The sequence below is a fragment of the Physcomitrium patens genome, chromosome 16 (assembly GCF_059467195.1).
Source record: "Physcomitrium patens ecotype Gransden chromosome 16, ASM5946719v1, whole genome shotgun sequence".
Taxonomy (NCBI): Eukaryota; Viridiplantae; Streptophyta; class Bryopsida; order Funariales; family Funariaceae; genus Physcomitrium; species Physcomitrium patens.
The window spans coordinates 11,151,399-11,167,484 of record NC_143425.1 but is presented as its reverse complement, the minus strand read 5'-3'; positions in this window follow the sequence as shown (position 1 = coordinate 11,167,484).

Genomic DNA, 16,086 nt, shown 5'->3' with positions numbered 1-16,086 from the left:
GACCAAAAAGATCATTAAAAGTTTTTATGTTGAGTTTTTGGAGCACAAGAGTGCTTGTGAACACTTGGAGATGTGTCTTAGTGGAAGTAATAGTGTGTTTATAGACACTTCTTCAAATTTAATAAAAAAAGAAGAAATGAAGACAATAATGGTTGTTAAGGTGGAAATGAAGATGAAGAGGCAAAGAAGGTGGAGAATAAGGCCTTTAAAAATACTAAAACTAATAATGAAGAGCATGAAGATGTTGATGATGATGGTGATGAGGATTATCAACTTTTGAGTGAAAAAAGACTATCTATAAAAGAAAAGAAGGTTGAAGGAGACCATAGAATACAATAAGTTGAGTCTTCTTCAAATGAAAGGAGATATCCTTTGAAAGATAGAAAACAACATAGTGAATAGTGGAAGGACCACATTTTTCCTCAAGTAAGTAAAAAATATGCCAATGTTGCACTTCTTGTTGATCACTTGTATTTATGTGATGCAATGAAGTCCATGGATGCTCTGAAGTGGGAGAATGCTATGAAAGAAGAGTAAAAATCACTCATGGATAATAAAACATGGAAATTGACTCAACTTCTACCAAATCAAGCTCTAATTGGTTGTAAGTGGGTATTTAGAACAAAGAGGGATGTAGTGGGTAATGTTGTGAGGTATAAGGCAAGATTGGTTGCCAAAGACTATTCATAAATTGTTGGTATTGATTTCAATGAGACATTTGCTCCCGTGGCCTATTTCACCATCATTAGAACTATTGTGGCAATTGGGGAAGCAATGGACTTGGAAATGTACCAAATGAATGTGAAGACAGCTTTCTTGAATAGAGAATTGAAAGAAGACATTTACATGGATCAACCTCAAGGATTTGTTGATGAAAGCAAACAACACCTTATGTGTAAGTTGAAGAAATCTTTGTATAGACTCAAGTAATCATCAAAGACATGGTACCAATGTGTCGACACCTTCTTTGTGAATGAAGGATTTGTAAGTAGTGAGCTTGATCATTCCATGTATGTAATGCAATCGAAAGCCTTCTTACTCATTGTTATTCTTTATGTTGATGATTTGATCATCTTGACCAATACTTTGAAAAAGATGGATTGATTGAAGGCAAAGCTAGCAAAAGAATTTGAAATGAGTGATTTGAAAGAGCTCCACTATTGCTTAAGAGTGGAATTTGTGAGAGATCGAGCTAAGAAGATCATTACATTGAGCCAAAAGAAGTACATTGAAGAAGTATTGAAACGGTTCAACATGAAGGAGTGCAAGTCAATTGGAACACCTTTGGAGGTAAATTTGAAGTTGATGAAGCTTATGGATGAGGAATTTGTTGAAGTTGAAGAGGAAATGAAAGATATTCCATACAAAGTAGCAATAGGCTCATTTATGTATGCAATGGTTGATAGAAGGGTAGATCTTACATATACGGTGAGTGTTGTGAGTCAACACATGTCAAAGGCTGGACCAATTCATTGGACAACCATTAAGAGGATCTTGAGGTACTTAAAAGGTACTTTGAACTTCAAATCGTACCTTGGAGGTGATAGTATTATATTGCATGGATATTGTGATGTAGATTGGGCTGGAGATGTAAATGATAGGAGATCAATAATGGAATATATATTCTTTGTTGGAATGGGAGCAATTTCATGGAATTATAAGAGACAACCAACAATTACAAGGTCTACAATGGAGGCGGAATACATGGCAGCAAGTCATGGTGCAATGGAGACAATATGGGTAAGACAAGTTTTAGAAGACATTAGATTTGTATAATTGGAAGCAACTCTAATGAAGTGTGACAATCAAGGATGCCTTATTTTTTCCAAGAATCCAAAGCATCATTTAAGGACAAAGCACATTGACATTCAACATCACTTCATATGGGAGAAGATTAAGATGGGAGTAATTGATATGAAGTATTGTGCAACAAAAGACATGCTTGCTGATTTACTCACAAAAGCATTAGTGAAGGATAGATATTATAAATTGACAAAGGAATTAGGTTTATTAACCTTTGACCAATAGCAAAGTGAGAGTATTAAAATAAATAGAGGATAAGTTAAAAAGTAAAAGATATTATCTTAGATAAGTTGCTAATGGTTAAAGGGTAGCAAAAAGATAAAGAAAAGTTATCAAGGTGGTGGCTAGGATTATAGGTGGTGGCTAGGATTATAGGTGGGAGCTAAGGTTATAGGTGGCAGCTAGGATTTAAAGTGGCAACTAGGTTAAGAGGAATCTAGGGTTTAGTTGGATGAAAGTAAAATGAACGCTAATCAAAATAGATATAACCTCTACCTATAAGTAAAGGATTTTGGAAGTAAGAGGCATCTCATTCTACACTTTTCTTGTATCTAATCTTGTTGTTTTCTACTTACTTATGTCTTACATGTTGTGTTTCTTCAATAGCAAAGAATCCAAAGCATCATTCAAAGACAAAACACATTGACATTCAACATCACTTCATATAAAAAAAGATTGAAATGGCAATAATTGATATGAAGTATTGTGCAATGAAAGACATACTTGCTGATTTGCTTACAAAAGAATTGGTGAAGGATAGACATTACAAATTGACAAAGGTATTAGAATTAGAAACCTTTAATTAATAGCAAAATAGAAGTATTAAAATAAATATTGAACAAATAAAAGATATTATCTAACATAAGTTACTAATGATTAAAGGGCAGAAAAAGTTAATAGGAAAGTTACCAAGGTGGTGGCTAGGATTTATAGTGATAGATAGGTTAAGTGGTAGTTAGGATTTGGAGTAGTAGTGTCACGGTAGAGAGAATTTGCCTCAAGAAAATGCTGACTTCTAGCTGTCACTAATTATTCAATCAAGCTTGAAAATAAGAGAAGTCCTAAGTTTATATATAAATTTTCTCTTTTTGATCAATTACACTAAATACACAAGCCTCAAGTAACCAACAACATCCAAAATATGATAAAATCTTCTAAACCTTGTATATTCTTATGTGGAGATTTTTCTGAACTTCAATACCTTATATCTCCTAATTCGACCGTCCAAACAAACTCAAATTTTACATGAGGTAGTGATGTATTTTTGTTAACATCTACAACAATTTTCAATTGTAAATTCATTGCGGATCTTGAAATATCTTGAAAATCCTAACAGTCACTTCAAATCCTTAGCTTTATATACCTGCATGCAATTTTCTTCATATCTCACAAAACATAAGCTTAAATGCCACGAAATTTATATGTATAGCTTCTTAACACAAAAATTTACATTCTCCAAAAAGTTTGAGCTATAAATTTGTCTGAATACTCAAATTATGGCTCCAACCAATACTACAAACAAAACCGCTTACTTACTGCCTTTGATTTGGAAGCACCGTCTTGAATTCCTTATAACTCCTTCATATGAACTCAAAAAGCAATAATTCCTTTGTAAAAAATATAGACCTTGAAATCACCATTCCAATCGCACCTTCAAATCTTCAAAAACTTCTGTAAAACTCCTCGTATCCTCAAAAGAGTAACAGTATGTCTTAAATTGACACCTTAACTTCAAACAACTATAATTTCTTCATCCTGACTCCAAATTCTCTAAGTTTTGCACAAAATTTGTACCCCAAATCCTAAACTTTACAATTCTAGCTTGTAATCTCTGAATGCTATCTTTGAAGTCACCGAAATCCTTCTTAAGGTCGTGGGCAGCCTCCTCAAAGCCCATTGGACATGGTATTCGACCAATAGGGATGAAGTTCTCCATTCCTTGCCTTCATCCGACCATGCCTTGCTTTCATCCCTTCCAATTAGCATCCTACTAGTTTAGATTTTCATCCTTAGACTTGCACCTTCTCCCAAAGCTTCATACTAAATATTTAGATCCTATATATATATATATATATATATATATATTAATGTCAAAATCAAAAGAAATAAAGAAACAAAGTAAAGTTTCTTATACCAACTCCTTTTAATTTAATCTACTAGCTATTCTAACACACATCTAGATTTATCAATATATAATATGTTTTAACTAATTTTTACATACTGTAAGCATTTACAGTACAACAACAACTTAGTTAAGTAGAATCTAAGATTCTATTAGATTAAATAAGGATGAATGAAAATAAAGTTGAGCTATAATGGATGTAAACTCCACTTATAAGTAAAGAGTGTTGGAAGTGAGAGGCATCTCATTCCACACTTCTCTTGTATCTAACCTTACTGATTTCTACTTACTTATCTCTTATTTATTGTGTTTCTTTAATATCAACTTTTGTGCAATAAGCTAGACTATCATACACATCTACAATTCCACTAGTGAATGTAGAAATTAACTCGAGGCAAACTTCAGCTATTCTACTAATTGTATTGACTACTATATTATCTCAACTTTTTCAACTAAGGATGCTACCAAGAAGATTATTTATAGTGGTACCTTAAGGACTTCTCGAGAGGACAATGCCTTCCAATTTACTACAATTCACAGGCTTTAGAGATTAGATTCTTGTAGCCAATGTAAAAAGATTTTTGGAGCTTATGACTTCTTATATGGTATCCAATGATGGCTATTATTTGATTTGGTTTCCTATTACATTGATAGAAGGTACATATTCATGGTATAGGTCTAATAATGCACAAACATTCAAGACATGGGATAAATTATTGATGATAATTTTAGATTGGTTTGAATCTTGAATGAGTCAACAACAACTAGTTGTTACTCTAACAAGCACATATCAGTATCCCATAGATGATATTTTGGAATATGAGAGGCATTTTAAAGAAGTTTATAGTAAATTTATTGGTAATTTTTTCTATGATACTACCATAAGAGATTACTTTTTCAAAAGATTAGATCAGTGTTGGAGTAGAGAGAATTTGCCTCAAGAAAGTGCTAAGCTTCTAGCTACCACTAAATACTCAATCAAGTCTAAGATATAAAAGTACCAAGTACATATATATAATATTTTATGTTTCAAAGAGTGACAGTAAGTACAAATTTAACACATTAACTTTGAACACCTATATCTCCTTCACAAAAACTCGAAATCATACAAATTTTTCATCCAAATTATATCCAAAACCTTGAACTTGTTGAATTTAGCCTACAAAGCTCAAATGACTTCAAAAGAGAAATCCTAATTTCTAATATGGCCTCAGGCAGCCTCTTTGAAGCCTATTGTGCATGGCCTTCGATCAATAGGAATAAAGATCCCCATTCTTGTCAAGGACAAGAACTCGATGAAAAACAATTCAGACAAGTGAGCCTTCACTCAAAGAGAGGTAAATAAACAAATATATATATTGAAAGAGAAACTGGAATGGCTATTGCCAAAAGACAAGAAAACTAAAGACCCTTGAAACTAGACTAGAAGCAAGAAAGGAATTGACAAGAGTGAAGAGAGCTTCACTCTTGCCTCTATATATACTATCTAACTAGAAGCCACGTGGCGATGTCATATTACGTGCTTTCCTGCTCGAGAACGCGTCGGGCGTCTGGCTGTAGAAGGTAGTATGGAGATTCGTCGATAGTCAAGCAGTCTATCAGTTTTTGACTACTGGAATATAAACGACTGCAACAATGTATCGTAAATCTATACGGATGCTCTTCAACTGCTTGTCGAAGTCTTTTTTTTTTTTCTCAGCCGGTAGGTCTCTAGACGTTACAGAGAACCCCGAACAACCCAAACTGTTAATCTTCAATACCCCTTTGTACTTACGATCTTGTATCCACTGACTGTCCTGTTAGATTAACCCAATAAATTTCATTCACTCCGCATACTTAATCCTATAGACACCCTTTTAATCCTTCAATCATAGACATAACTCGATTTTACAAAACAGTCAAGAGTATTCAAACCCACTTTATTTAAAAATCCCGATTCACCATTAAAACACTGACTTCAGCAGCGATTGCCTCAGTCTTCCCAAAACTCTACGAAGAAGAAAAATCCAAATTCTATGTCTTTCCTTCCCCGACCCGAAGCATGAAGCTCTTCTCTCTAATTCCCTTGATCTTCAAAATCCTTCAATGAAACCGAACTGGTAACCTTGCAAAAGCTTGAAAACTAGCTCCCCCCCGATTCCCCCGAAAAAAAAAAAAAACCTCCCTCCCTAAAACTATACTCTCCCCTAACCTTATCCTCTGAATTTCTTCAATCTTCCATCTTAGATCCGGAATTGGCTCCCGCCGTCAGAGCTTAGATCCGAAATTGGCTCACGTCATCAAGGCCTTCTCCTCCGTTTTTACCTTTAAGAGATCCATTTACCGTAAACAACGTTCCCTGAAACGGCACAGAGAACAGGACAGCCCGAAACAGAATCGAAACCCCGTAATCGGGACCACATTGAGTCGCCCGACCAATTCAGGTCCCATATTGGGTAAGATGCCCGTAGTAACCTGGATGCTCGCGTAATTGGGTCAAATTGGTCTTCGCGTCAGACTGGTTGAGGCCCGTAGTAAGACCTAGATTTTCCCGTAATTAGACTGCATTGGGTTGCCCCACCAATACAAGTCTCATATTGGGTAAGAGGACCCGGATTGGATTCTCGAAATTGGATCCAATTGGCTCTTCAAACCCGTCGTGTGAATTGGTCCTTCTCATCCTACTAACTTCCGTTATTAGAATTGAATGGAGCATTTCAGTATGCCCCGGCTGACTGTAACGGGGTGACTGAACCTGACCACTCAGTATTTGCGCTGGAGTTGGTCGATGCTCCCAATATTCGAGGTAACTGAATATTAATAAAATTCCCCTTTTTTTTTTTTTTTTCTTTTTTTTTTTTTATTTTCACTGTATACTCGTGTTACAACATGACATCCACCCCCTTTGAACCTGTGCATCCTCCGGTATGCACCAATTTACCCAATTGGTGTTTGATTCAGAATATATCCCCTACGTCTTTGTCCAGTTCGTCTTCGTCACCTTCATTATCCAAATCACTTTCATCTTCTTGCTGCGGAATCTCTGTACCTTCATTAAGGTCTTCCATATTCATCTCTGCGTGTCTTCGTTTAAATATTTTTACTCGCTTCCCTGCAATTGGTATTTTCAATTTTGTACCATCTAACTCCCTTTCGAATCATCTTGACCCACAGCCCATCCAACGGCAATTGGACTAGCGTCTATAGTAAGAATCACTGATCTATTGCACTTATAATCAACCTTCCTCAATATTGGAGGTGACATCAATAATTTCTTCAATCTTTGCATTGCCTGAATATGCCTTTTTTCCCATTCAAATCGGTAATCCTTGCGTAACAGTTCATATAATGGATCCGCTATGTGAGCAAAATGAGGGATCCAGATTCGATAAAATACACATGCACCCAAAAACCTGCGAACCTCTGTTAAAGAACCACAATCCTCTTTCATCCTTCCAATTGCATCAACTTTAGTCGGATCTGGTTTTCTTCCGTAAGATCCACATAAATGTCCAACAATCACAACCTCTCGTACTCCAAATACGGACTTCATACCCGATAATGTAAGATAAACTTCTCCAAGCCGAATTAAAATCTTTTCACAATCTTGTATATGATCAACAACATATTTGCGACACCCCCTCTTATCTAAAGTTTCATCCTTGTCTCCTTTTCTACACCCTTTTATAGGAACATCATCCAAAAAAAGGCATAGTCTTTTCTGGAATAAAATCTTTCAATACCTTATTCATCCCATTCATCATATACGCAACTGAGTTGGTCATGCCTTGAGGAAGAATGCACATCCTAACCAATCCAAGTGGTGTCCTCATCATTGTCATATCTCTACTTCTTTCGACAAGTTGAAATTGATCATAACCTGAATACAAGTCACCCATTGAATAGATTGCCCTTCCAGCAAACCCCTCAGCAAATTCATCCACAATAGGTCCAATTCCTGCATTTCTAATAGTTACTGCATTCACCGGTTGCATATCTTGAATAAACCGTAGTGACCCATTCTTCTTAGGTATCGTAAACCATCGACTAGAATATGGCACAAATGAAGGTTTCAATATTTTCATCTTTATCTTTTCTTATAATAGCTCCATCAATTTAGATAAATGTGCCCTCGATACTGGAATTAGTCTTAGATTCCAAGGTACATGCGGTACAGTGAAGATAACCATAGGTGTTATAATATTTGGATCCACACACCCAATTTCATGAGATTCGAAGGCAAACGATCTACCTTGTTTAGCCAACATCTTTTTGAAGCAAGTAATTTCCTCCGGCAATAAAGAACCATCAAAATCAATCTTCAATTCTTCAAAAGTCTCTTCAGTAAACTGATGTCCAATACTCATTGGATCTCTTAAACTTGCTTCTTTTGATGCTTCTCCCATTTGTTCTTTAGAATCCTCTGGTAATGGTCCGGCAACAGACTTTACCTTCTTATCTCTCGTTTTATATCTCATCTCTACTGTGACTTCTGGTGCTTGAAAAGATTCAAGCATGGTATAAACCTCTCTCGAATGAATCTCAACAATCTTATCATTATCCCCTAACCCAATAGATGTAATCAATTCCAATGAATCTTCCAGTCCATTTTCTTCATAAACACCCAAAATCCTCTCATCATCTTGCAATGTACCTATCTTGCGTAACTGTCCTTCAATATCATATAATCTTTTTCTTTCTTTTCTTTTAAAATCATCAACTTTCTTATACATAATATTTCCATTCTCCAATATACCAATAAAACTCGCATCAAAGGCACCTTCATCTCGCGAGAGTACCTCCTCTTTTGTACCTCCATAATCTCGCTTTACAGTGGTACCTCCCCAAAATCCTTAAATCCTTCAACAATCTTTGGCAATGGTTTCTCCCTCAACCTATCTCGATTCCGTTCATGGTTAGGAGGTACTGTTAGAAATTATACAGCTTTCCTCCCATCTTCGCTCCGTACCCTTGCATAAGCAGAACCATCGTCAAGTACCTTTGTTTCCATCCGTGTTGCCGTGATATAAGGTTGTCCTAAAATCAACGGATAAGACGTTGTATCTTGAACGAAGAAATGTTGCTCCGTCGCAACATCCCCAATCCGAATTTTGACATCTGGACAAGCTCCATATAATTCGCCTCGTGTGTTATTAGCTGCTCGTATTGCCCATCCATGTTCCATATCAATTGGCCATTTTTGCTTCTTATAAAGATCTTTAGACATGAGATTTATTTCAGAACCATGGTCCACCAAAGTAACTATTGGTTCTTCTATATCTCCTACCTTCACCAATACCTCAGTAGTTGCCCTTGCTCAATGCTTTCGAGTATAATGGCTCAAAGTTTCCATTTCCTTGTCACTAGAATCTTCGAAACGTACTCGCTGATTATACCCATTCTTTTCATTTGTTGGTTGCTTGTAACCAATATCAACCTCTTCTTCATCTCTACATATTCTTGCATCAATAGCATGACTCATTCCAGTTTCGCTCATTAATTACCTCTTTCGCTTAATGCTGTCAATGATAACATCATGAAACTCCTTCTTTGCAATTTCCAAGACTTCTTTCAATGTGAATTCTACTTTAGCGTTTAATATACGTTCTTCCAACACCCCTTTCAAATTTGTTGCCACTTCAATGTCAGAAAGTAGCTTATAAGCAATTGATTTGGCCTTATCTTTTGTCTCCGTTGTTTTTTCTCCCAATGATGCTGAGGTATCCTTTACAGGCAATTCTTGTGAAGCTGCCTCCCGAGCCTTGTCTCCTCGAGTTTGCCTCTTAGAAGAATTTCCTTCTCTCATATCATCAAAATTTCCTCGTCTTTTTTCTTCCATCAAAGCTTCATGTTGGCTCTTAGCAATATATGCATGAACTGAAAGAGACTCAACAGGATCCTCCCAACCTGTTCTTCCTCGTATTGTAGCTGCAGTTCTCAATAACCTTTCTCGAGGTAATTTCCCTTCTTGCATTGTAGAAATGGCAGAAGCCCAAAACTCACTAGTTTCCGTACTTCCACCAATTTCATCATCTACTCTAGCACCATAACTTGCACTTTCTCGTACTATTGTTTCATGCTCTTTTAAGTAATCTTGAACCAATGCTCTCATTCCTCCCTTGCCAAAATTGGTTTGAAGAAGATCCTCCCTATCTTTCAATGCTATCTTCCCATCTTTCCAGCAAATAATTCTCTGTCGTATCATATTATTAAATTCATTGCAATCTTCTCTAGTGTGTGAAGCATCATCACACCAAATGCATCTTTGTACATATCCTTGTTTTGAAACATTCTTCGAATTGTTTATAGAAGTATTCTCTTCAAGTCTTGCCAATTTGATTTGAAGATCTCGCATTCCTTGTTTAATTTCTTCCATACCCATATCTGCTTTCTTTGACAAGGATGTCGAAGGTTGAACTGTAGGCATTGTCGGTGGTGTTGTACGTACTGGAGCTTTGGGTGCTTGTACTGTTTTCGGAATATTGCTCCTATCCTTCCTCCTTTCTTTTTTTGTAAGCAATCTCACCACATCTTCAACGTTCTTCCACTTCGTTGTCAATCCTTCATCTTCTTCTTTGTCTTCAAGAAGGGGTTCTAATTTTTCTTGCAATTCTCCATCAGCAGCTTGAAGAAATAGATCAACTTTGTTCGGCTCCAATGTCAATTTTTCTACCTTCGATAATTGACAGTACTGCCTTTCAAATTCCCTTAATAGCTCTGTTGCTTGCAAATTCTTATTGGGCCGTTCAATCCATCCCAGAAACAGCTTCTTAGTAACGCGATCAGCATCTTCCAAGAAATATTCGTCTTTCAATGCATGTGAAAAATCCTCCCATGAATTCCCACAACGATCCGTAATCGATGTAATGTGGTTCCTTATCTCCGGTATCGTGGCAAGTCCAAATAGTGCAACCATTTTCTTCTCAGAAATCCGATTTAATTCCATTTCACGAACATAACATCTTAAATACCTTGAAATATTCCTCCCATCAAATTGATCAATTTTATTGACCACTGCTTGCAATGCTTTGGTTGCCAAAGCTTCCTTTCGATCATTGCTTTGCTGTTGCTGCATTGACAATGAGAAGGCTTGAAACAAACTAGCAATAGACGGATCCATGTGCATACCTTGTCCTTTAGAAGACTCCCCACCAGAAACTTCTCCCAAAAATCCTTCAAAATTTTTATTTTCGTTTTCCATAAAAATAAAGATAAAATCAACCGAAATCCAATACCTTCCACCTCAAGCTTTCACGTCGGGTTCACCACTTATGTCGTATTACGTGCTTTCCTGCTCGAGAACGCGCCGGGCGTCTGGCTGTAGAAGGTAGTATGGAGATTCACCGATAGTCAAGCAGTCTATCAGTTTTTGACTGCTGGAATATAAACGACTGCAACAATGTATCGTAAATTTATACGGATGCTCTTTGATTGCTTGTCGAAGTCTTTTTTTTTTTCTCAGCCGGTAGGTCTCTAGACGTTACAGAGAACCCCGAACAACCCAAACTGTTAATCTTCAATACCCCTTTGTACTTACGATCTTGTATCCACTGACTGTCCTGTTAGATTAACCCAATAAATTTCATTCACTCCGCATACTCAATCCTATAGACACCCTTTTAATCCTTCAATCACAGACGTAACTCAATTTTACAAAACAGTCAAGAGTATTCAAACCCACTTTATTTAAAAATCCCGATTCACCATTAAAACACTGACTTCAGCAGCGATTGCCTCAGTCTTCCCAAAACTCTACGAAGAAGAAAAATCCAAATTCTATGTCTTTTCTTCCCCGACCCGAAGCATGAAGCTCCTCTCTCTAATTCCCTTGATCTTCAAAACCCTCCAATGAAACCGAACTGGTAACCTTACAAAAGCTTGAAAACTAGCTCCCCCCCGATTCTCCCGAAAAAAAAAAAAAAACCTCCCTCCCTAAAACTATATTCTCCCCTAACCTTATCCTCTGAATTTCTTCAATCTTCAATCTTAGATCCGGAATTGGCTCCCGCCGTCAGAGCTTAGATCCGAAATTGGCTCACGTCATCAAGGCCTTCTCCTCCGTTTTTACCTTTAAGAGATCCATTTACCGTAAACAACGTTCCCTGAAACGGCACAGAGAACAGGACAGCCCGAAACAGAATCGAAACCCCGTAATCGGGACCACATTGAGTCGCCCGACCAATTCAGGTCCCATATTGGGTAAGATGCCCGTAGTAACCTGGATGCTCGCGTAATTGGGTCAAATTGGTCTTCGCGTCAGACTGGTTGAGGCCCGTAGTAAGACCTAGATTTTCCCGTAATTAGACTGCATTGGGTTGCCCCACCAATACAGGTCTCATATTGGGTAAGAGGACCCGGATTGGATTCTCGAAATTGGATCCAATTGGCTCTTCAAACCCGTCGTGTGAATTGGTCCTTCTCATCTTGCTAACTTCCGTTATTAGAATCGAACGGAGCATTTCAGTATGCCCCGGCTCACTGTAATGGGGTGACTGAACCTGACCACTCAGTATTTGCGCTGGAGTTGGTCGATGCTCCCAATATTCGAGGTAACTGAATATTAATAAAATTCCCCTTCTTCTTCTTTTTTTTTTTATTTTCACTGTATACTCGTGTTACAACACGACAGCGATATTCTATAAGACCTCTAATATGTCTCGACTTTCTAGGCCACATGTCTTTCCTTGCAAGGCAAGTTTTCTATGAGTGGACTACGTTGTTAGCTTGTCCTTCAAGCTACCAACATATGTGGCACATGGCTAACTTGTTGACCAAGTTTCTAACCTAAAAGTCAGCTATGGACTCCTATAAGGTCAAAGCAGTGTCTATGAAGCTTTTAGGAAGCTTCTCTACAAGATATTGCACAATTAACCTACTTTTATCTACTTTTATATACTTTTATCGACTCTTGTAGGTAATTATATGTATATCCGTGACATTACCCCCCTTTCTAGGGACGAGTTCCACGAGGAGCGGTCATCATATGTTGAGAAAGTCTAATATGTGACGAATTGTATTTGCTACATACTCTGATCTCTGTTCTCTTCGAAGGTAGTTGATGGGTCCTCTTAGCCATCGATAGTGTCCCATTCCAGGGCGAGAAGACCACCCTGTTATTTGATCATTATTGAGGCCTTCATAACTTCCTTCAAATAATACATTTGAAACACCATTAGCAGTCGTTCCTATCTCCAGTAATATCACCAAACATCGAGAATCTCTTCCAAGGTCGTGATACCAAATACGTTGTATCTCACCATCTATTCGAGGAAGAACATGTCGTTCTTGAGGGTCTTCATCTCGGTTGAGTCGTCTTGAAGGTTGTGACAATCGTAATGTCTCATCCGGTAAGTCAGCAAACAAAGGTTCTTGAGTTGAATCTGCTGGTTGTTGGCTCTCTATCTAATTAGCGTCACAAATGCAAAGAAGTTACAAACAAGGATAGAAAATTGAATGTTATCTTGCCTCAATCTTATCTCTTTTATAAGAGAGATTTTCATCTTGATTTTGATGGATGTCGTTGATGAAAAACTTTGACTTTAGCTGATGCATTTGCTAGATTTCTGGATGGCTCCCATGTATTTTCACTAATATCATATCCGCGCCAATGAACAAGATATTCCAGCTTATTTTGGCGCCGCCTCGAGTCTAATATCTCTACTACCTCAAATTCTTCATTATTATCTACTTCTATAGGAGGCGGTGGCATTTGTCTTCTTTCTTGTATATCCACTCTCTTATATGGTTCAAGAAGAGACACGTGGAATACAGGATGGATCTTCATTGATTCCGATAGATGTAACCGATATGCAACTGGATTGATCTGTTCGGAAACAGAAAAGGAGCCAAGCCTACGATAGTCCAACTTGTCACAAGGTCAAGTAGTCTTGATATTGCGACAAAGTAGACATAACTTATCATCCACGTTGAGTTGTGGTTGCTCCTTACGATATAGATCTGCGTTTATCTTTTGTCGTTCTTGAGCTTCCTTCAATTGCGTCTTCATTATTGCATGTAACTCTGACAACCGATTTGCCATATCTTCTGCTGCAGGATTATCAACTTTTGAAAAGTCAAAAGTATCAAGTTGTGGATGATAGCCATAATTGGCAAAAAAAGGTGTTTGTTGCGTGGAAGAATGTACCGTATTATTATAAGCAAATTCTGCCAATGGCAGAAGGGTTGTCCAATCATCTCGTTGATAGTTGATAGTACACCTTAAATATTGCTCCAAGACTTAGTTTACGCGCTTTGTTTGTCCATCAGTTTGAGGATGGAAAGCCGAAGATAGCTTTATGTCTACTTTTAAAATCTTGAAAAGAGTCCTCCAGAATCTTGACACAAATTGAGTTCCCCTATCCAATATGATATCTTTAGGTAATCCATGATAGCGATAGATATTATCAATGAAAAGCTTAGCTGTTTCTTCACCCGTGATAGATTTTGTACATGGCACAAAATGTGCCATCTTGGTGAAACGATCTACTATCACAAATATAGAATCATAAGATCTTGAGCTTGGAAGATTTGTGATGAAATCCATAGAAACAGAAGACCATGGTTGTTCTGGTATAGGTAATGCCTGAAGAAGTCTGTAAGGTCGATGACGAGGAATTTTTGATCTTGAACAAATATCACATGATTGTACAAAGTCTTTGACTGACTTCCACATTTGTGGCCACCAAAAATCTCTTGATATGAGTTCCAAAGTCTTATTATATCCAAAGTGCCCTGCTGCTGGAAAGTCATGACGTGCTTGAAAAACACGTAAACGTGCTTCTCCTTCTCGAACATATAGGCGTCCTTCAAAATATAATAGATTATTCTTGAACTTGAACTTAGAAGGATCATGAGACTTGAAAGAATTATTCTCGATATCATGAACAAGAGGGTCTGAGGACATATTGGACTGGATTTGCTTGAGAAAAGTTGAATCAACAGTCAATGTTGATTTCATTGCTCGGAGATGAAATTGCTCCGGTTTCAAGAGGACCGTTCTTTGTTGCTCAAAAGCTGCATCTCCTTCTTTTGGTGCAAAATAAGAACATCTAGATAGGGCATTGGATAAACCTTGTTGTTTTCCTGGCCGATAAGTGATAATGAACTCGAATCTTGACAAAGACATACTCCAACGAGCTTGATGACGATTCAACACGCGTGCTGACATAAAATACTCGAGGTTCTTGTGATCTGTATACACAGTGACTGGACTAGAAGCGCCTTCTAGATAATGACGCCATTCTTGAAAGGAATCCACGATCGCAAGAAGTTCTTTATCGTGGATCTCATAATTGATCTCGGCTACTGAAAATTTTCTTGAATGAAAAGCTATCGGATGAAGTTTATCATCTGATCCCATTTGTGATAAAACTGCACCCAAGGCAAAATCTGATGCATCTGTTTCCATAAAAAATGCCTTGAAAAAGTCAACACGATATAAAACTGGTGCAGAGACAAACGATGTCTTCAATGCTTCAAATGCTGCTTTCGCTTCTTGATTCCATTGGAAATTATCTCTACTAGTCAAGCGTGTAAGTGGAGCTGCAACTCGTGAGAAATCTTTGATGAAGATCCGATAGTAATTGGCAAATCCCAAGAAACATTGGACATCTCTTACTGTCCTTGGAATCTTCCAATCCATGATTGTTTGGACTTTCTTAGAATCCATCATGAGACCATCATTTGAAATGATGTATCCTAAAAATTCAACTTGAGTAGTGTGAAATACACACTTTTCCATCTTGGCGTACAATCCTGCATCTCTAAGTTTTTGTAATACTTGACGAACATGTATTTCATGTTCTTCGACGTTCTTAGAATAGATCAGGATATCGTCTAGATAGCAGACGACAAAATTATCTAAGAATTCACGAAATACATCATTCATGAGATGTTGAAAAGCAGCTGGTGCATTCGTGAGTCCAAAGGGCATGACATTATATTCAAAATATCCATACCTGGTTCGAAACGCAGTCTTTCATTCATCTCCTTCTTTGATCCGTACTAGATTATATGCTCCTCTTAGATCTATTTTTGTATAGATCTTAGCTTGATTCAACTGGTCAAGGAGTTCTGATATCAAAGGTAATGGATACCTGTTCTTGATTGTGATCTTGTTGAGTCCTCGATAATCAACACACATTCGTAAAGATCCATCTTTTTTCTTTACGAATAGAATTGGA